Here is a 21866-nt window from a genome sequence, read left to right as displayed (position 1 = left end):
ATGTTGTTTCTAACGAGATAATAATGCCGAATCTGTGTGTGTGTCTTTTCATGCGATTTACTTTTGATGTCTTTCTAAATCGGATCTTTATCTTGTTCATGAGCAATGTCCTTTAAAGATGTGATGAAGTTTTCAAAGGCGACTTTCTGAATGTAAAGAATAGTGAAATTTTTCTCGAGGTTGCCTTCTGTGTTACTTTTCTCATGCCCAGCCGGTGCGTGTGACAGTCCGCAACAATGTTCTCCTTGCCGGGAATGTAGACTGTTGTGAAGTGGAATTCTTGGAGAAACAATGCCCAACGTTTTAACCTGTCATGATTTAATTTTGAAGACATAAGAAATTGTAATGCACGATGATCACTGTATACTTTTACGTGCTTACCAGAAAGAAAGAAACGGAATTTCTTAAATGCCCAAACGATAGCTAAAGCTTCTAATTCAGTAACAGAATAATTTTTTTCAGATTTTGTTAGCACTCGGCTAGCAAAAGCAACGGTTTTCTGAACAGTGTGTCATTTTCTGTGGCTTCTTGAAATAAATGGGCACCAAGACCGACTTTAGAAGAATCCGTGCTAAGGCACAAATCTTGTCACAGATCTGGATGAGCTAGTATTCGCGCGTTAAGTAGCGCTTCTTTCAAAGAATTGAATTCCAACTGTGCCTGTTCGTCCCAGTCCCAAACAGTATTTTTTCCAGTGAGAGAACAAAGTTTTGGTGTAACTAGAATTTGCATATTCAGAAAACGACAGTAAAAATATACGAGATCTAGAAAACTGCGGACTTGTTTTTTTTGTGAAGGAACTAGAATGGCTCTTATTGCTTCTAACTTTTCAGGACCCTGCTGAATGCCTTCAGAAGAAATAATGTGTCCCAAAAACTTCACCTTTGTCTTACCGATTTCAGACTTTTCCAAGTTAACTGTAATTCCAGATTCTGCAAAAATACGTAACACACTGTTGAGGATGCGATTATATCGTTCCCATGAGGCTTCTGTTATTAGAATATCGTCCACATATAAGGTGATGTGACATTTTAAGAACTCAGGTAATATGGAATTTAGCCCACGAATGAATGCTGCCGAAGAAATGTTCAAACCAAAAGGAAGTTTCCGAAATTGATAACAAACGCCGAAACATAGAAAAGCTGTGTATTTTCTACATTCTGGATGAAGTTCGATTTGATAAAAGCTGGATCTGAGATCAATGGAAGACAACACTTTTACGCCATTAAAATTTTGAAGAAGTTCTTCCAATGTTTGCGGCCTATCTGTTTCAGGAATGATGATAGTATTGATTTGTCTAGAGTGTAAGACAAGCCTGATCGATCGATTTTTCTTCTCAACAACATGTAATGGATTGTTGTATGAGACTACTGCAGGCTCAACACGTCCCTCGTCAAGCATAGATTGTATTTCTGTTCTAACACGGTCCCTATAATGTGCCGGAATTACGTATGATCTAACACAAAATTTAGTATGCTCACGAACACGAAATTGGTCTTGAAATCCCTTGATTGTTCCTGTTTTGTAAGTAAAAACTGTGGAATGTGCTTGTAAAATGTCAAAAAGTTCTTGCCTATCAGTGTCATTACAATTCTCAATTGTTTGAATTTTATTCTGAGTTAACTCATCCCTGTCAATACTTGCAGAGTGATTGTTAGTGTCAAGTTGTGTCGAAAATTCCGAACTGTTGTCTTACAGGAGGTAAAGCCGATTAATTTCCTCGTCATGGTTTGAGAACCAGTGTTCAAATTTCAAAGCCGTTGACTTACCTTATTTCTCTAAACTTATTTCAGCATTGTGAAAGTTTAAGATTGCTTTGTATTCATTCAAAAAATCTACTCCCAATATAATTTCCGTCGACAATAATGGAACAATAAGAAAGTTCATAGAGAAACTGTGGCTTTGACTAAAGAATTCAAAGTTGGTTTGTTGGCGCACATCTACACTTTTTCCAACGATTGCCCCTTGTCATTTAATCTTACGTAACGGAAGTGTGGGGCAATCGTTCGATTTGTTGTATTTGCTAAAGGCTGTTTCACTAATTACTGAAATGGGAGTGCCAGAGTTAAGTACTGCCGTAAATTTTACGTCATTTACTATAATGTGAATTACAGGATATGCAATGTTGTTATGTTTTATGTCGTGTTCCTGGAGTAACATGTCCCTAATGTCTTCCATTTTTGCGTAATTACTAGCCACGGCAGCTACGTCGTCAGCTTCATAAGTACGTTTTGTGGCTGCCAGCGGTGTGAGTAATTGCCTACTGTCTCTTCGTTGGCGCGCGTCGTTATTGGGATTTGGAGATCTAACTTGTACAAATTCACCTTGTCGAGAGTGCCCTGCCCTGTTTGAATCCCAACAGTTCTGATGAAATTCAGGTCTGTCGTTATGTCGGTAGTTTCCATAGTTTCTTTTTTATCGGTTATGTGGTGGAGAATGTCTCCAGGAATCGTAACTGCGCAGTGGACCGTTGCGTCTGAAGTTATTCTGTCTCCCTTGATAATAATTATTTTGGTTCCCATATTGTCTGTTTTTCTGATAGTATCCGTTATAGTCATTACCGCAGAGAGGTGATCTTTCCCTGTAATTATTACTACTCTGCCAACGGTTGTCATACGGGTGGTGTCTGTTTTGGTCACGATTTGCGTTGTAAGAACAGCCTTGTCGTGTCCAGTTATTATTTCTGTCATCTCGGAATTGTGACGGATGTGACCTGTAATTGTTGTGTTCCTGTTTTCGCGTCCCGCGATTGTCAGTGTCAATGTCCAATTCTTGTAACAGTCCCTGAAAAGCTTCAGTGTCGTCTTTGCAACGTCCTGCCAAAATAATATGTCGTAAATGTTGAGGCAATTTGATTAAGTAAATGCGGATGCGTTCTGAGGGGCTGTATGGGTTTATCAGGTACTGATTCTTGTGCAACATGTCTTCAAAATACACTCCTGGAAATGGAAAAAAGAACACATTGACACCGGTGTGTCAGACCCACCATACTTGCTCTGGACACTGCGAGAGGGCTGCACAAGCAATGATCACACGCACGGCACAGCGGACACACCAGGAACCGCGGTGTTGGCCGTCGAATGGCGCTAGCTGCGCAGCATTTGTGCACCGCCGCCGTCAGTGTCAGCCAGTTTGCCGTGGCATACGGAGCTCCATCGCAGTCTTTAACACTGGTAGCATGCCGCGACAGCGTGGACGTGAACCGTATGTGCAGTTGACGGACTTTGAGCGAGGGCGTATAGTGGGCATGCGGGAGGCCGGGTGGACGTACCGCCGAATTGCTCAACACGTGGGGCGTGAGGTCTCCACAGTACATCGATGTTGTCGCCAGTGGTCGGCAGAAGGTGCACGTGCCCGTCGACCTGGGACCGGACCACAGCGACGCACGGATGCACGCCAAGACCGTAGGATCCTACGCAGTGCCGTAGGGGACCGCACCGCCACTTCCCAGCAAATTAGGGACACTGTTGCTCCTGGGGTATCGGCGAGGACCATTCGCAACCGTCTCCATGAAGCTGGGCTACGGTCCCGCACACCGTTAGGCCGTCTTCCGCTCACGCCCCAACATCGTGCAGCCCGCCTCCAGTGGTGTCGCGACAGGCGTGAATGGAGGGACGAATGGAGACGTGTCGTCTTCAGCGATGAGAGTCGCTTCTGCCTTGGTGCCAATGATGGTCGTATGCGTGTTTGGCGCCGTGCAGGTGAGCGCCACAATCAGGACTGCATACGACCGAGGCACACAGGGCCAACACCCGGCATCATGGTGTGGGGAGCGATCTCCTACACTGGCCGTACACCACTGGTGATCGTCGAGGGGACACTGAATAGTGCACAGTACATCCAAACCGTCGTCGAACCCATCGTTCTACCATTCCTAGACCGGCAAGGGAACTTGCTGTTCCAACAGGACAATGCACGTCCGCATGTATCCCGTGCCACCCAACGTGCTCTAGAAGGTGTAAGTCAACTACCCTGGCCAGCAAGATCTCCGGATCTGTCCCCCATTGAGCATGTTTGGGACTGGATGAAGCGTCGTCTCACGCGGTCTGCACGTCCAGCACGAACGCTGGTCCAACTGAGGCGCCAGGTGGAAATGGCATGGCAAGCCGTTCCACAGGACTACATCCAGCATCTCTACGATCGTCTCCATGGGAGAATAGCAGCCTGCATTGCTGCGAAAGGTGGATATACACTGTACTAGTGCCGACATTGTGCATGCTCTGTTGCCTGTGTCTATGTGCCTGTGGTTCTGTCAGTGTGATCATGTGATGTATCTGACCCCAGGAATGTGTCAATAAAGTTTCCCCTTCCTGGGACAATGAATTCACGGTGTTCTTATTTCAATTTCCAGGAGTGTATTTGAGAAGACTGGAGAATTCAGATTGTTCAAAGTGTTTCATCATTATGATGCTATGTTTTACGCGATCTTGAGTAGCTTGAGACCAGTTTGCTAAGAGCAAGGCAAGATAAAATTCTCCTTCCCTGTGACAATCGTGAATGACCGATCGCATTCTTACAGCTGGTTCATTCTCTAAGTAGCCACACATAAATTCTAGTCTGTGCTCTAATGACCAGTTGGGAGGAAAACAATAAGAGAATTGATGGAGCCATACTTGAGGATGAATGTCGTTGCCGGAATTCTTAAATGTTTTGAATTTACATATAGTAATAAACAGCTTATAGTCAAAATCATCATGTCGGCGAGTCGCATATCGGTCATTGTTACGTCGTGTCGGCGGTTCCACCTCAAAATTCGGCGCACCATGCCAATTTCTTTCATAATTTCCAAAATTCCCTGCGTTATTATTTTGTGGTTGTTACGTATTTCTATGTCCCTCTTCTCGTATTGGAGCGCGAGTGTCCTCTGAAATATGTAATTCTTATATTACTTGTGCCAACTGATCTTGAACATCCCAAATTTCTCTTTTGTGTTGCGTATTAATTTGATTTTGATTTTGTTCAAATTTCTTAATTTGTTGATACTTTTTTGTGCCAGTAAAGGCTACGGGTCTTGTGTCATTCAGGTCATCATCTACCTTTGTAGATAAATTAGTGAACTGATCCGAAAGTTCGGCTATTTTCCCCCATAATGAACTGATTTCCTCAGTGTGTTTTCATGAACCAAGTTTCAGAGCGTCCATTTGTGTTGAAAGCGTATCTACTGTGTCCTTTAAGGTTTCCTGAGTTTTGCAAGTTGCGTAACCGAATCGGTAGATGCAACTGAGTCAATTTTAGCTTGTAAATTGTCGAGTTTTCATGAACAATGGTTTGCAGCTCTTTTATGGCTGCTTCGTGATTCTGCAATGCATTTTCATGCCGAAAAAAAAAGGTTGAAAATGCTCACAAATTTGTGTTTTTACGTCATTTCAGACTTTTTGACATTTCGATTCGATTTTAAGTAACTCAACAGTTAAACTTTCACGTGTTTGTTCAAGCGTAGTGTCTAACTTTTGAAGCTGATGCTGTGTTTGTCTCTGATTTTGTTTGATTTGTTGCATTAATTGCAACAATAATGTATTAGTGTCTTGGAATCTGTTCCTCTATGCTTTTGGGCAGTGCATTTGCACCGGAAACATTTGCATTTTGGAAAGCAGAAGATGTGTCTTGACTTAATTGAAAAAAAGGTGAGGAGGCAAAACCTGAATCTCCAGTATTTGCAAAATTCTGTCCTGTCATTTCGGAATCCTGAGGCGAGCTGTTGCCGACCGATCGATCGATAGTGCTTCCCTGTTCACTGTTGTTTCACTGTCTACACCATTATTTGCAGCCCGCTCCATTTCCCTGCGCACAATTACCAAATTACTACTTTGAATGTCTGTTAATTCATTAAACAGTGGTGCTGATAAGCTACGCCCGTCGTCACTATCATTTCTCAATTTACTTTGGAGCTTAGTGTTACGTTATTCACACGCCATAATTATCACGTATTTCACACGGTAACAAGAAAAACACAATTTGAAGAGCAAAAACAAGAAAACACATTAACATAGCACTGAAAATAATATCTAGTTAACTGCAAGCGCAGCTGCGAAATGCTTAGTGCAAATCTATATCCATGCCACAACTGTTTTACTGTACAACAGCGAAAAACTACAATTACAAAGGACATTGTCTCTACAATTACGCCCTAGCAATAAACAATAGCTACACTAATTACACAAACTACAAGAAAAAATCAGAAGATTCCAGTGAGGTATCCTCGGCTAAGGGTCGACATTTGAAACATCCCCTTAGAAAAATTTACATAAATGACTGTGCTGATAAACCTCTTACGTTATTTGTTTTTAAACAGCTGAGGAAAACTGAATGTACTCCGACATTTCTCTCTTTACTTACTGATATCATCACTAAACTGACACACAATATTTTTAGCGCAACGCAATATGACTTTCAATAATCCCTACAAAAGAATGGCCCTGACTAACAATAACCTATACCTTTCATGAATCACTTACCTCACAAAAATCTTCGTTACTCCAACTACTGCAATACAGGGAGCGCCAATACTGCCAGCTAAATAAGAGATTCTAACTACTGAAGGCACTAACTACTGAAAGGCATAGTTAGCAAATGAAAGATTTTGATAGAGAAAAAACAAAGTATTTACCTTAATAATGTTCAAAAGTCATCATATATCAGTTGATGACATCCAGTCTTACAAATTTCCTTTTTCTGCCGGACACACTCCCAGATCGTCCGCTCTCAAAATTCTGCCATCTCTCCCCCCACATCCACCACTGCTGGCGGCTCACCTCCAACTGCGCAACGCTACGCGCTGTTCACATCCAACAGCCCACCACTACAATAGCAAATATTCCAACAATGCAAATCAGTCACAGACTGCACACAACACAGTCACTGATTTTCATACAGAGTGCTACGTGGCATTACCAACACAAGAATCTAAACAGTCTACTTACAGTAGTAGTTTTATTAGACGATACGAGAAACCGTTTTTGCTCGTCTTGCTGCCTGCCGTGCAACTACACTGCATGAGCAATGTTCCTGCGGTGGTTTTCGTTTCCACTTTCCAAGGAAAACGGCATGAGGAGTCTTTCCCAAAGGGAATCGTTCTTATTCTCTTATGACATTCCCAAGAAATTAAAACCCCGCATAATATTGCCATTCCTCTCTAGCGGCACCCGCATCTTGTGCGATTTTGCAACCTATTGTTAGATGCTTCTCTGAACTGGAAGATCAAATGCACCCTCCTTTTCCTTCTTATTCGCCGAACATATGCAGTGTGATATTACACTCTTCATCCTCAACCATTTTGAGAGAAAATCGCATTTTTGGTTTTGCTTGGAACCTGAACATTTTATCTATTGATCTCGATTGCTTCCTATGCTGCATACTTTTAGGATGCGCCTTTAGACATTTACTTTATTCTCTGCTTATTATCGGTATCAGATTAATATTTCCCTCGTCTTCGAGATTTAACAAGTGTTGCTGTCGCCTCTGGCAACTGACGTACACCTTTTAGCACAATTTAGTATGTAGGGTCTGAAAGATCATTAACATTGTAGTTAAGCCTGACACTTCCGAACCGCAACTTCTGTAAATCGCCTGCAGCTACATCCACTATGGTTACTTCAACAAGACCGCCTAAGTATCGTTCTCTTGTGCTATAGTATGGTATGTTCTGTCTAATGAGTTTGAGGTCGATGGCACGATAAACGTAAACTATACCTCCTCTATTTGGCAGACTAACGAATACTGCAACGAATTTCTTAATTCAGAATTCATAAATTAATTTGTAGCAATATATATTGTGCTGGACCGAGAAGGGTCATTACCCAACGCAGTGTTTTATACATCTTAACGATGTAACGAGCAAGGAGGACATCAAAAGCAGACTCGCTATGGCAAAAAAGGCATTTATGGCCAAGAGAAGTCTACTAATATCAAATACCGGCCTTAATTTGAGGAAGATATTTCTGAGGATGTACGTCTGGAGTACAGCATTGTATGGTAGTGAAACATGGACTGTGGGGAAACCGGAACAGAAGAGAATCGAAGCATTTGAGATGTGGTGCTATAGACGAATGTTGAAAATTAGGTGGACTGATAAGGTAAGGAATGAGGAGGTTCTACGCAGAATCGGAGAGGAAAGGAATATGTGGAAAACACTGATAAGGAGAAGGGATAAGATGATAGGTCATCTGCTAAGACATGAGGGCAGAGATTGGAATACGTCAAGCAAATAATTGAGGACGTAGGTTGCAAGTGCTACTCTGAGATGAAGAGGTTAGCACAGGAAAGGAATTCGTGGCGGGCCGCATCAAACCAGTCAGTAGACTGATGACAAAAAAAAAAAAAAAAAAAAAATGATGTTTCAGAGACCTCGTGGATGAATGAATAATCCGTTCAGAGCCACTGTTAGGAGCTTTATTTATTTATTTATGTAATGGTTTAGACTTAATCAATCAACATCTGGGAATGTGACTGAATGTCTGGTCATGGGAAAAAATTTAAAAAAATTCCTAACAGTGCACAGCGAATAACTATTCAATGTTTTCGCGAATTTTATCCTAGCCCTTCTCTAATTCTTCTTACGTCGACGTTGTCACCGCATTTGCCCGTGCCAATAGGTAATACGTGAGTGAAATGCAATCATTTGTTTGTGAATCGGCACGGATTGCCCGGGAGGCCAATGTGAAGTGACGTGGGCGACATCAATAAGGCATCAACAAACTAAGCAAAAATAAGAACGGTGGTCCTTCTTATTGCTGAAGTTTATTCGCCAGGGTCGCAAAAAATACACAATGATTGCTAGTTTCAGAGAAATTAAATCTCCATCATCAGATCATTTTGACAGAAAAAGTTTTTTTCAGGACCAATCCATTTCGTCGGCTGTTCATCTTAACTAGACGCAATATACAGTTCCTTCAATATGTGAACACACTAAGTCCAATTTGTACATCAGAGGTCAGTGAGGAGGTAATAATAAATAGAATTGTCCAATGAAAGTTTTTGGGTGTAAAGCATTATCCTCGTCTTTGTAATGCTGGAATTTTCGTACAGAGATAAAATGCTTAAAAGCGGAAATTTGATTATAATTTCTTCTAGCTCGGCCTACCGTATTTAGGGTGACCATATTTACTTCGGACAAAAGTGGGACTTTCATACATTTTCTTGGCCAAAAAGTGGGACAATTTTTATTTATCGTTAAATATCACTTTTAATGCTAACATTTCTTCTTCCTCTGCAAATATAGCCTTCACTGATATTTGTGTGTGTCTGTTTGTGTGTGTGTGTGTACAAAACCAAACAAAGAATGGAAAGACTGGAAAGAAGTACATTTCAAGTTTTCAGAAATTTACTTATTAAGAAATGTAACATTTATAACACAGAATGTAGAAAGACATACAGTAACAATCACTACAAAAAAAGTTCTTAGTGAACACAAGGGATTTATGGTTTTGTGGATTCCACACTGCAATCATATTTCTTCGAAGATGGAATTTCATTCAGCAACTTAGGTTTGTGTAATAGGTATGTATAGAAGTCAGTGCAACTGTATTTACTGAAGTTTAAACAGGTCAGTAAAATACACTTAACGCTCCTCACCGTAAATCTATTCCTCTCATCTTTCCACTGTGACGATAGTAAGCTGAAAACTCTTTCAACATTTGCATTGTGGGCAGGGAATGAAAAGAAGTACTGCGTTATATTAAGCGATTCTCTGAACTGTTCGTTACACTGGCAAGATCTGAAAAACCTACGTTATTTTTCATGTGCCATCAACTGATTCCATTGTTCACTGTCTGTTTCCACTTATTGTTTTACAAATGACTGTATATGAACGATTTCATCAAATAAGAGGCTGTCATTTACTAGAATGCCCTTTTCATTTAGCCACATTTAAGTATTTTCAACTACTGACCATTGTGGTGGTTCTGTGAGCATCATCCATGAGAATATTGAAAACTCAGCTATTCCCTGTAACCATGAGGATAAATAGTCTACTGAAGCATCATAAAACGTTGATACTACTATGTCAAATTTCTTAACAGTCTGGTCATCACAATCATTCAGCAGTTTTTTTTACAAAATGTTCATGTTTCCTTGAATTTATACTTGTCAAAGCTTTATTTAAGGCTGCTAATGCTTCACACATGGAATTATTCTGTTTCTCAATGCTCAGAATGGATTGTTGGAAAACACTCATATGTGAATGTACAAAAAGTAAATAACATTCATTTATAGGATCACTGAAAAAACTCTTTAAGATTGTAGGGCACTTTGAGTTAGACTGAGACAAAAAGTAAGATTTCAAAGGTTCATACATTTTCAAGCTCCTTTCTATGGCTGGCAACAATGGAAGCCACCTTGTTTTGGAAAAGGAAAGTAAATTTTTGTAAGTGCCACCAACAAATTCACAGAATTCCATGAGTTCTGCAACACGAATAGAAAAAATATGAAAATGGTTGTACAACTTCATGACAATGCAGTCAATGTCAACAGGTAAAACATCACAAGCACTTTGAAGTGTGTTATGAACAACATGTGCTGGACAGCCTAAGCCAACAATGTTAGAGTTTTTTAATTTTTCTTTCAGATGTGTGAAAACATTATTACCCTCTTTCTTCATTAACCTTCGCCAAAATTACAGTTAGTATTGTCTGCACCAAATCCAACACACTTTGAGATGATACTGAATGACTGTATAACATGAGAAAGATAATTGGAAATTGTTTCGGACTTTTCGTTCTGCAATTCATCAAGATCAAGCAATTTCGTCTGCACTCCACCCTAACTTACAGAAAAATACTGAACTAACACATGAAAATTTTTCTGATGCCCATGGTTGCTAGCATCAGTAGATATTGAAAAGTATTTTGCACTGTTTACAGCAGCTATTACCTGTTTCTGGGAATGCGGAACTATAACATTGTTGATAATTGCTTCACACTTTGTTCTTACACACGAAACATTTTCTGCAATCTTAGAATCAGGAAATTTTTTTTTGCTTAGTTGAACACTGCAGTCATTAGAACGATAGCTTTGGTGGTGTTTAACAACATGGAATGACAGGGTACCTTCTGCTGCAGCTACGTTTTTCTGTTCCTGTGTATTTGAAGTTACAAAATATCTCGTCATTTTTTGCGAGGAACCCGCCGATCGAAGATTCTTCCTGTGTTTCTCTGCTCCCCATATGATGCTTGAGATTTGCAGCACCACCATGAGACACGGATACAGCACAGATACATGCGTTACATTTTGCTGAACAGTCATTGTCTGTAGCAGTGAAGCAAGGAAATTTCCTCTAAAGCTCTTCCGAAAACTTTGATTTTCGTCTCGGTATCGCCACGACGTGGTAGCACTTCACGAAACTGATACTGAGTGCTGACAACAATGGCAAGCAAAAGCAAAGAAAATAAGAGTACGCAACAATTATAGTGCTTAAGCTGTACATTATCAGGCGGTACCAACGTACGGAATGTCAGTTTCAATTGATAGTTTATAAAATCGACACTCAGAAAATATTTTAACCACTTTGTAAATGTCGAAAATAATCCTTGAAAATCGGGACAAATTGCTTGTTTTTTAAAAAAAGTCGGGACAAATTTTTTAGCCTCAAAAAACGGGACAATACCGATTAATCGGGACGTATGGTCACCACAACCATATTCTCACTTGGCACTAACTTTTCCGGTCTACCGTTACTTTTTACATCCTCTCTTCTACTCCCTGTTACGTTTTCATCACTGGAAAGATGTTCCGCGGTGCGCATTATAGGGTAACAATTACGCATATGAAATGTGGTGTCACCGCCACACACCACACTTGCTAGGTGGTAGCTTAAATCGGCCGCGGTCCATTTAGTACATGTCGGACCCGCGTGTCGCCACTGTGTGATCGCAGACCGAGCGCCACCACAAGGCAGGTCTCGAGATACGGACTAGCACTCGCCCCAGTTGTTCGGACGACTTTGCTAGCGACTACACGGACGAAGCATCGCTCATTAGCCGAGCAGACAGTTAGAATAGCCTTCAGCTAAGTCAATGGCTACGACCTAGCAAGGCGCCATTAACCATTTTAAGAGAGAGTCTCACTTGTATCATGAAGGAATGCTGTATACAAAGGATGGATTAAAAGTTAAGTATTATAGCAGCTACGTACTTTTCTTGCTACCATTCATTACGTATCCTGTTTCAGACCTCTATCTAGCCTACGTGAGATTACGCGTGCCTTTCGGCTACTTCAGTGTGGCGTAGCTGTCTTGTTACGCCACAACATGAAATATCTCATTGCTGTTCTCCATATTCGCAGTTTGAGACCCAGCCGCCCTGTGTAGACGCGGGGGCCATAAATTTACTGATATTTCGTTGCTTTGCAGATACGCTTTCAGTCTGAAGTTGACGAGAAACTCTTACATTCGAGCACATTCTAGTATCGTCTGGCCTTGGATATGATCGTGCTGAGTTTTAACTGGCTCTTTCGGTTTCTGTTATTTCCAAACCGCCTATTTCTTTTCTGAAATGTGAACTGTGAATAGTTTGCGACTTGACTTACTGAGATAATTGCTTAATTTTGATTTCTATGTTTTGTTTAAATTTGTAGAGCTCCTCGGTCAGTGCGTTATTTGGTGCAATTTGTGTCTTTTGCAGCTGCGTTATTTCTACTTGTTTCCCGCGCCTCTGCAACTTCGTTAATGCATCTCTACCTATCTTTGTCGTGTTTTTTTGTCTTCTCTAATGTTTCAAGAGCAATCCGCTTTGCGCCCCTCGCTAGTAATCGCGCCTCGTTCGCGGTTCTTCTGACCTCCGCAATCTCTCGTTCTACTTTTATTCGCAGCGTCACTACCTCATTTATCACTTCCCTCATTTCATGTTTTATCTACTGAATCTCGACACTAACGTTTAGAATTTTACTTCCCATTTCAGAGCGTACTTCATCATTCCCTCTTTTTATTTGGTTTGCCAATTCAGAGCTGACCTTTTGAATTTTACTTCCCATTTCACTTCCTATTTCTTTTAGGTATGCGAGGGTGTCCAACACACCTGTGTTATGTAAATCTTCTCTCCTATTGTGACTTTCTCTTCGTCTACTCTTAGGTGATCTCCCGTTTTCCCTTTCCGTTTCTTGGTATTCAAGAAAGTCATCACCGCACGCTCCTGATATGCTGCCTCGTGACGATGTCACTGACGGCGATCTACCACGATTCTTAGTTGTTCCGCGTTCAAATGGACTCCCTACATTATAGTCCCGTATCTTTACGATTGCTTCAGTGTGTCTCTGTTCCTCATCTTCGCTATCAGATTGCCCACCACGGGCTTGACTGTGTCTGTCATCCTCAAAAAGTTCCTTGGATCGGTATTCTCCTCACCTGTGCCTTGTTTTGCTAACAAAGCTAACGTTTTCTCATCCCATAGGCTTTCCTGACTACTCCGTGTATCTGCCATTTCTATATTGTTACAATTAGTGATCTGTTGTGCTATTAAGTGCGCTTTCGCCCTAGTTATCTACTGAGCCCCGATAACTGCTCACTCTTAAAAGAACCTACGCAAAATTTACACTGCCCACAATTATTATGTAACGGGCATGTAACATAAAATATCTACAACAAATAAGCTAAACTAATGGCAACGTCGTGAACGAGCAGTGTCGTTACAATACAAACAGAATACAACAACAAATGACATAACATAAATATCAATAAATTGCAGCCAGTGGGCTGACGCGCAACGCCTCTGAAAAGAAATACAAAAAATGTACAAATATTATTTTAATGTTATCGCGTGCCTTTACCACTGCAAACTATACATGCAAGCTGGTGATCACTATCAATAACAACTAAACATTATAAATGAGAATTTTTTTTTGAAAATTTCCGAGGTTTCAAACCACTTTATGACTACTATCAGAAGACTCAAAGTAGGATACTGGTAGGGTAAGCCATATCTAAGATGCTACTCCAGGCGTGTGTAAATATGAATGAGTGCAACAGAAAATACTGAAAGCGAAAATGAAAATTTGGCTCTGTCTTACTACCCCCTGGAGCAGATATTAGGATCTCTTAGTGGTAATATTATTTCCTCCTTGTTGCTATTTAACATATAAATTACATAAACGAATGATTAATGGAACTAGTAACTACAAAATGATAAATGTTGATTCTGCTTATACATTTATTGTAGATTAAAACCCCTTTTATATATTAAAAATGTTTATATATCAATGTCCAGTAGACATAAAGAGACACAAATGAATTTCCTAACTAATATTACTGATCAGTTGCCCAAATCTGCCCCTTTTATGGCTACGCGACCTAATATAAATAATGCGAGATGACTGACATCATCTAAGTACCAAACACTAGAAGACACTCATTTCAAAGATGATCTACAGTGGTGTGCAACCTCAGTGGAAATAAAAGTTACGTGATCACAGATGTTTAGCTTTATAGCCCTAATAAGCCGAAGCAATTAGCAATTTCACTGTATGTACTGCGTCCGGTGCATCGGAGTGATGGTACACGTCTGCGACGACGGAATAACTATAGTTACAAAATATAAAAACAACGCATTCAAAAACTAGGATGGCAGAAGGCGGTCCTCTGACTAGTATAATCTAATACTGTCTTCTCTTCTCTGTGTTTTACAGACGAGAAACGCGAACTCGAAGCCACAAGGACGGAATTCAGATAACGTCTCAACGTGAGTATTGGCAGTAGTGCTCTCAAATCACTGAACGCTGCGTACTCAACGACGACTCCCTACCCGGAGGCGAAGTTCAGAATCGTATAAGTATGCAACACTGCAGTGCCTAAGTGTTGTAACTATAAGATCTCCTGAGAGCAAAGACGGCAAGTCCGTCTGTATCAAGAAAAGCTGATACTAAGCGACCGTCAAACACGGGCACTCAAAACCGAAGACTTCCTTCTCTCCACCGCTGGCTTCCCAGCAAAGCTTGGCTCCCCTCCCTCGTAAGTGCAGAAAGCGAATCATATTCTCGAAACCACGGAATATTATCCCTCTCTACAGATTCTTTCGAATGCCGTCCAGCCCGGAAAGTTTGCGAAGAAATACCTATCCCCGTTAATTAGGAATTCACACAATGGCACGCTTCTCAGAGTAAAAATCCTCGGAAATAACACAGCCTGCGTGATTTCCGAAGTAACGCTTCCGTGTTCCTCTCTGGTGCGTCCAAGATTTTGAGAGTTTCCGGTTATCCTTCCAGCGTAGCTACAATACCGGCCAGCTGCCACTCTATTGTGCTTCAGTGCTCATGTGTCCCGACCGTCCGGCTAGGGCTACGTCCTCTGTTAAGCAGGACTAACACACCGATGTGGGCTTTCCCACCCAGGGCCTGAGTTATGCCTGCCGTTTCATTTCCACTGGTAAATAAAATGTCATGTGACTAGGGCCTCCCGTCGGGTAGACCGCTAGCCTGGTACAAGTCTTTCGATTTGACGCCACTTCGGCGACTTGCGCGTCGATGGGGATGAAATGATGATGATTAGGACAACACAACACCCAGTCCCTGAGCGGAGAAAATCTCCGACCCAGCCGGGAATCGAACCCGGGCCCTTAGGATTGACATCCTGTCACGCTGACCACTTTTTTTTTCATTTCGTTCGTTTTTGATCGTTGTGTTTGGTCGTTTCGGACGTCACGTGACAGCTGGCCAAGTTCGTATGTTCATCCTTCCACTCAGATTTTTTATTACAGAGGCCAACCAGCTCTCTGACTTACCACGCTGAGCTACCGTGCCGACCACCACTCAACTACCGGGAGCGGACATATGTTCCAACCTCTACTAGTATGGGCACTCATTCATTACGCCGTGCCGGCCGGGGTGGCCGAGCGGTTCTAGGCGCTGTAGTCTGGAACCGCGCGACCGCTACGATCGCAGGTTCGAATCCTGCCTCGGGCATGGATGTGTGTGATGTCCTTAGGTTAGTTAGGTTTAAGTAGTTCTAAGTTCTAGGGGTTTCATTACCTCAGAAGTTAAGTCGCATAGTGCTCAGAGCCAATTGAACCATTACGCCGTTTTGATAATAATGACACTCCATCACCTTTCATGCAATAAGCATTAACAACTATTTACAAGGTGTACGCAACAATGTCAGTCTTCTTTAAATATTCATATATACGATGCACAACCTATCAAATGATACCCAATTCCGGTTTTAAATCACAGCAAAGTATGTAGATGAGTGCTTGTAAGGTGCGGAATTGTAGCCCCCTTACAACGGAAGTCGACCATTCGCCTTCCCCACCACAGTTCTCACACGCTCGTTCCCTCCCAGGGGATCCACAACTCTTGTGGATACGTGTGTAGCGAGCACGGGACCCCGAGCTAATGTGGCCTTCCTTCCTTTACGGGCTGCATACCTTCCCTTTCCGTATCCTTCCCCATCCCCCATCTTCGCCCCCCCCCCCCTCACCTCTGGCTCTTTCCTTCCCTTTCTCCCCCTCTGGGAGTATGGTTTGTGCCTACATCCGGAGACGGACGCTTGTAAATGTACCGCACTCTTCGCCTTCCTTGCTTGTATGTCTTCATCTTTCTTCGTCCTTCTCTTTTCCTTACCTCTTCTCTTTGCCTCTTCTCTTTACCCTTTTCTCCGCTGCGGCGTTTGAGACCTCTCTTCTTTCCGTTCCCTGTCTCTTTCTTCCTCCCTGTGCGTGTCTGAAGGCCGACCCACGCACTTCCATGCGTAGCCGGTGTCGGGGTAACGCGTAATTCCCCGCCCTGGGTAGACAGGTAGGACACGTACGTACCCCCTGGTAACGGCCAGGCCCAGGGAGGGGTGATTACCCGAGCTGATACCTTCCGAAAGTGCCGATTGGTCCCTCCGTCCGTTTGTCGGGAGGTGTGACCTGAGGTGTGAACAATCACCTAAGGCGGGTGTGCCCTCGGTGAGGGCCCCCACAAGGGAGGAGCGCGCAATCGGAGACGCCGGTAATCATGGGGGATTCTTCCGCAATGGTTTCCTCACCTTCCACTATGTCTGCTCACAAACGTAAGTTCACTGAGTCTCAGCCACAGACGGTTCTTCCATCGTTGCCACAGTTCCTTGTTGTGTCTCGGTCTGACGAAGGTCACGACTTTTCCACGGTCAACCCTTTCATTATTCAGAAAGGTGTCGACGCAATTGCGGGTCCTGTAAAGTCTTGTTCCAGATTACGGAATGGAACCCTGTTGTTGGAAACACACAGTGCCCTCCAGGCTCAAAAATTGCTGCGTACTTCTCTGCTCCACACCTTCCCTGTCCGGGTGGAACCGCACCGTACCTTAAATTCCTCGCGTGGAGTCGTTTATACACGCTCCCTCGATGGATTGTCTGACGAAGAAATTCAGCACTACCTGTCTGACCAGGGCGTCACGGCTGTTCATCGGGTTATGAAAAGGGTTGACTCGAACATCATTCCAACCCGCACTGTCTTCTTGACATTTGACAAAGTTCAACTCCCATCAAAAATCAAAGCAGGCTGAGATAATCTCCGTTCGCCCTTATGTCCCAAACCCTACGCGTTGCTATCGATGTCAGCGGTTCAATCACACCAGCCAGTCCTGTTCCAATCCAGCCAAATGTGTTACGTGTGGCAAGGATGCCCATGAGGGTGCTTGTCCACCTCCATCCCCTCGCTGCATCAACTGTATGGGTGACCACGCTGCTTCCTCTCGAGATTGCCCCGTTTTTAAGGACGAAAAACTCATCCTGGAAATAAGAGTGAAGGAAAAGGTGTCGACCTTTGCTGCTCGAAAGTTACTCGCCAGTCGACAGCCCACTGTGCCTCAGAAAGGAAAATCGCCCGTTCAACCTCACCACTTTCGCCTGCCCACTCTATGGCTCACCCTTCGTCGGGTTCTGCTAAATCTCGAGCCCAAAAGTCAGACGCCAAGTCTTCGAAAAAAGAGCATACTTCTGAAGAGTTTTTACGTACCGAAACTTCACAACCATCGGTTCCTCCTTCATCTAAACATCATACTTCCAAGAAGGCTACGAAGAAACACAGTTCCTCTCCTTCTCCGCCAAGGCGTGTCCCATCTACAGCACCACCTGGCGGAAATCGCCCTCGGCCGTCTTCTGTGTCGCCGAGGCGCACTGCTGGTGGCCGGTCAACTGGCCGATCGTTGGTGGCAGGAGCTGCTCCTGACCAACCTATGGATCAGGATCTTCTGCCTTCGACTGAATGCCATTCCATGCTGTCGGTCGCAAGCTCTGAGCAGTCGTTGAGTTGACAGCACCCTTGGTCACCTTCCTCCATTTTCTGTTCACCCTATGTCCATTATCCACTGGAATATCCGCGGCATTCGAGCCAATCGGGATGAATTGTCGATCCTCTTACGATCCTACTCGCCGGTCATCTTCTGTCTTCAGGAAACAAAGCTGCGTCCCCATGACCGCTTTGTTCTCCCTCATTTTCAGTCCGTCCGATATGACCTCTCCTCTGTTGAAGGCACTCCAGCCCGTGGAGGACTCATGATTCTGCTCCACGATACTCTCCATTATCACCAAATCCCCTTAAACAGTTCCTTCCAAGCTGTCGCCATCTGTCTTTCCCTTTCTGGATACACGTTCTCTCTTTGTACGGTATACATTCCATCGTCCACACCAATGGCACGAGCTGATCTCCTTCATCTTCTCGGTCAGCTTCCACCCCCCTATTTGCTGGTTGGGGACTTCAATGCCCACCACCCGCTTTGGGGATCTCCACATCCTTGTCCACGTGGCTCACTATTGCTAGACGTCTTCCACCAAGCGGATCTAGTCTGCCTCAACACTGGGGTCCCCACATTTTTGTCTGCCTCCACGACAAATTTATCTCATTTGGACCTTGCGGTCGATACTGTTCCGCTAGCTCGGCGCTTCGAATGGTTCGCCCTTGCTGATACACACTCGAGTGACCACTTTCCATGTGTTCTTAGACTGCAGCCTCAACTGCCATATATGCGCTCGCGACGCTGGAAGTTTGCCCAAGCCGATTGGACACTTTTTTCGTCTCTAGCGACATTCGATGACCGTCGCTTTCCCAGCGTCGACGATGAGGTCACACATGTTACCGACGTTATTCTCACAGCTGCGGAACGTTCAATACCACGCACCTCCGAATTGCCCCGGCGTCCCCCAGTGCCTTGGTGGAACGAGGCATGCCGTGACGCAATACGTGAGCGGCGACGTGCTCTTCGCATTTTCCGTCACCATCCAACTTTGGCAAACTGTATCCGATATAAGCAGCTCCGTGCGCGATCCCGTCGCGTCATCCGCGATAGCAAGAAGGCAAGCTGGAAATTCTTTATTAGCTCATTTAACACCTTCACTCCGTCCTCGGAAGTTTGGAGTCGGCTTCGACGGTTCTCAGGCGCGCCTAGTTTCTCCCCGGTCTCTGGGCTCACTGTCGCGCATGATACCTTAGTGGACCCCGTCGCAATTTCTAACTCATTGGGTCAGCACTTTGCTGAGATTTCGAGCTCTTCAAATTACCCGCCAGCGTTTCTCCCGAAGAAACGTGCAGCGGAAGTGCGACATCTTGCTTTCTCCTCTCAAAATCACGAAAGCTACAATACTGTTTTCTCCATGCGGGAAGTCCAACATGCCCTCTCTTCTTCTCGCTCCTCCGCCCCAGGACCGGATGGTATCCATGTCCAAATGTTGCTGCATTTATCAACCCATAGCCTGCGTTACCTCCTTCGCCTTTACAATCGAATTTGGACCGACAGTACCTTTCCCAGGCGATGGCGGGAAGCTATTGTCGTTCCCGTTCCGAAACCTGGAAAGGACAAAGATCTCCCCTCTAGCTATCGCCCCATTTCTCTCACGAGTAGTGTCTGTAAGGTTTTGGAACTATGGTGAATTACCGTTTAGCTTGGTGGCTGGAATCCCGCAGTCTTTTAACACCAGCCCAATGCGGATTCCGAAAGCATCGTTCTGCCTTTGACCATCTTGTTGCTCTCTCCACTTATATCATGAACAATTTTCTCCGGAAACGCCAAACGGTAGCAATATTTTTTGATCTGGAGAGAGCATACGATACCTGTTGGAGGACAGGCATCCTCCGCACACTGTTCTCTTGGGGCTTTCGAGGCCGGCTGCCCCTTTTTCTTCGCGAATTTATGGCAGAGCGCACATTTAGGGTGCGGGTGAACACTACTCTCTCCCGTACTTTCTCCCAAGAAAACGGGGTACACCAGGGCTCCGTGCTGAGTGTTTTACTGTTTGCCATCGCCATTAATCCAATTATGGATTGTCTCCTTCCTGATGTCTCGGGCTCCCTCTTTGTGGACGATTTTGCGATCTACTACAGCTCTCAACGGACCAGCCTGCTTGAAAGACGTCTTCAAGGATGTCTCGATCGCCTCCACTCGTGGAGCATCGAAACCAGCTTCCGTTTATCACCCAGTAAGACCGTTTGTGTTAATTTTTGGCGACGTCGCTAAATTCTTGGGTCTTATGTTTGACAGAAAACTGTGCTGGTCCTCCCACGTTTCCTATCTTTCGGCTCGCTGTCTGCGTTCCCTTAACACCCTCCGTGTCCTGAATGGTACCTCCTGGGGAGCGGACCGAGTGGTCCTTCTCCGCCTCTATCGCGCCTTAGTGCGCTCGAAATTGGATTATGGAAGCATAGTCTACTCCTCTGCTCGGCCGTCTATTCTTCGGCGTCTCGACTCTATCCACCACAGTGGATTACGTTTAGTGTCTGGAGCTTTTTACACCAGCCCTGTGGAAAGCCTTTATGCTGAGACTGCTGAACCTCCGCTGTCCAATCGGCGGGCAGTCCTTCTGAGTCGTTATGCTAGCCATCTGTCTTCCATGCCTGCTAATCCAGCCCATGACCTTTTTTTCGACGCCTCCTTTGATGTCGGGTATGCAGGCCGCTCCTCCTCCCTACTACCCCCGGGAGTCCGCTTCCGTCAACTGCTCCATTCTCTCTCCTTCCGCTTTCCTAAAACCTTCTTGACAACTTGGGGTACAGCACCGCCTTGGCTCCGTCCCCGGATCGACTTGCTCAGAGACCTATGTCAATTTCCCAAGGATGGTACCCCTACACTTGTCTACCGTCGGGCATTTGCTGCCCTATGTGCACAAATGACGGAAGCCACATTTATTTACACCGACGGCTCGAAAACATCGTTAGATGTAGGGAGTGCCTATATTGTTGGCGACACCCCAAATCACTTTCGGCTTCCCGACCAGTGTTCGGTTTATACTGCGGAGCTTTACGCTGTTCTCCAGGCTGTCCACTACATCCGCCGCCATCAGCGGATACAGTACGTAATCTGCTCAGATTCTCTCAGCTCTCTCCTCAGTCTCCCAGCTCTTTACCCTGTGCACCCTCTGGTCCACCGGATTCAGGACTGTCTGCGCTTGCTCCACCTGGGGGGCGTCTCAGTGGCGTTCCTCTGGCTCCCGGGACACGCTGGTATCTGTGGGAATGAGGCGGCCGATATAGCGGCCAAGGCTGCAGTCTCTCTTCCTCGGCCAGCTATTCAGTCTCTTCCGTTTACCGATGTACGGAGCGGTTTATGTCGCCAAGTTGCTGATTTATGGCATGCGCATTGGTCAACACTTCCCCATAATAAATTGCGGGAAGTGAAAGCCCTTCCTTGCGCTTGGACCTCTTCCTCCCGAACGCGTCGTCGGGAGGAGGTAATTTTAGCTAGACTCCGGATAGGGCACTGTCTTTTTAGCCATCGACATCTTTTAAGCGGCGATCCTCCCCCACTCTGTCCCCACTGCTCTCAGCTGCGGACGGTTAGACACCTTTTAATTGAATGCCCCTATTTTAATCCGTTACGCTCCCGTCTACAGCTATCGCCTGATCTATCGTTGATTTTAGCAGATGACACGCGCTCAGCTGACCGCGTTCTACAGTTTATTAGTGACAGTGAAATGACGTCAGTCATTTGATTTT

This window comes from Schistocerca americana, chromosome X (assembly GCF_021461395.2).
Source record: "Schistocerca americana isolate TAMUIC-IGC-003095 chromosome X, iqSchAmer2.1, whole genome shotgun sequence".
In the NCBI taxonomy this organism is placed as follows: domain Eukaryota; kingdom Metazoa; phylum Arthropoda; class Insecta; order Orthoptera; family Acrididae; genus Schistocerca; species Schistocerca americana.
This window is presented reverse-complemented; position numbering follows the sequence as displayed.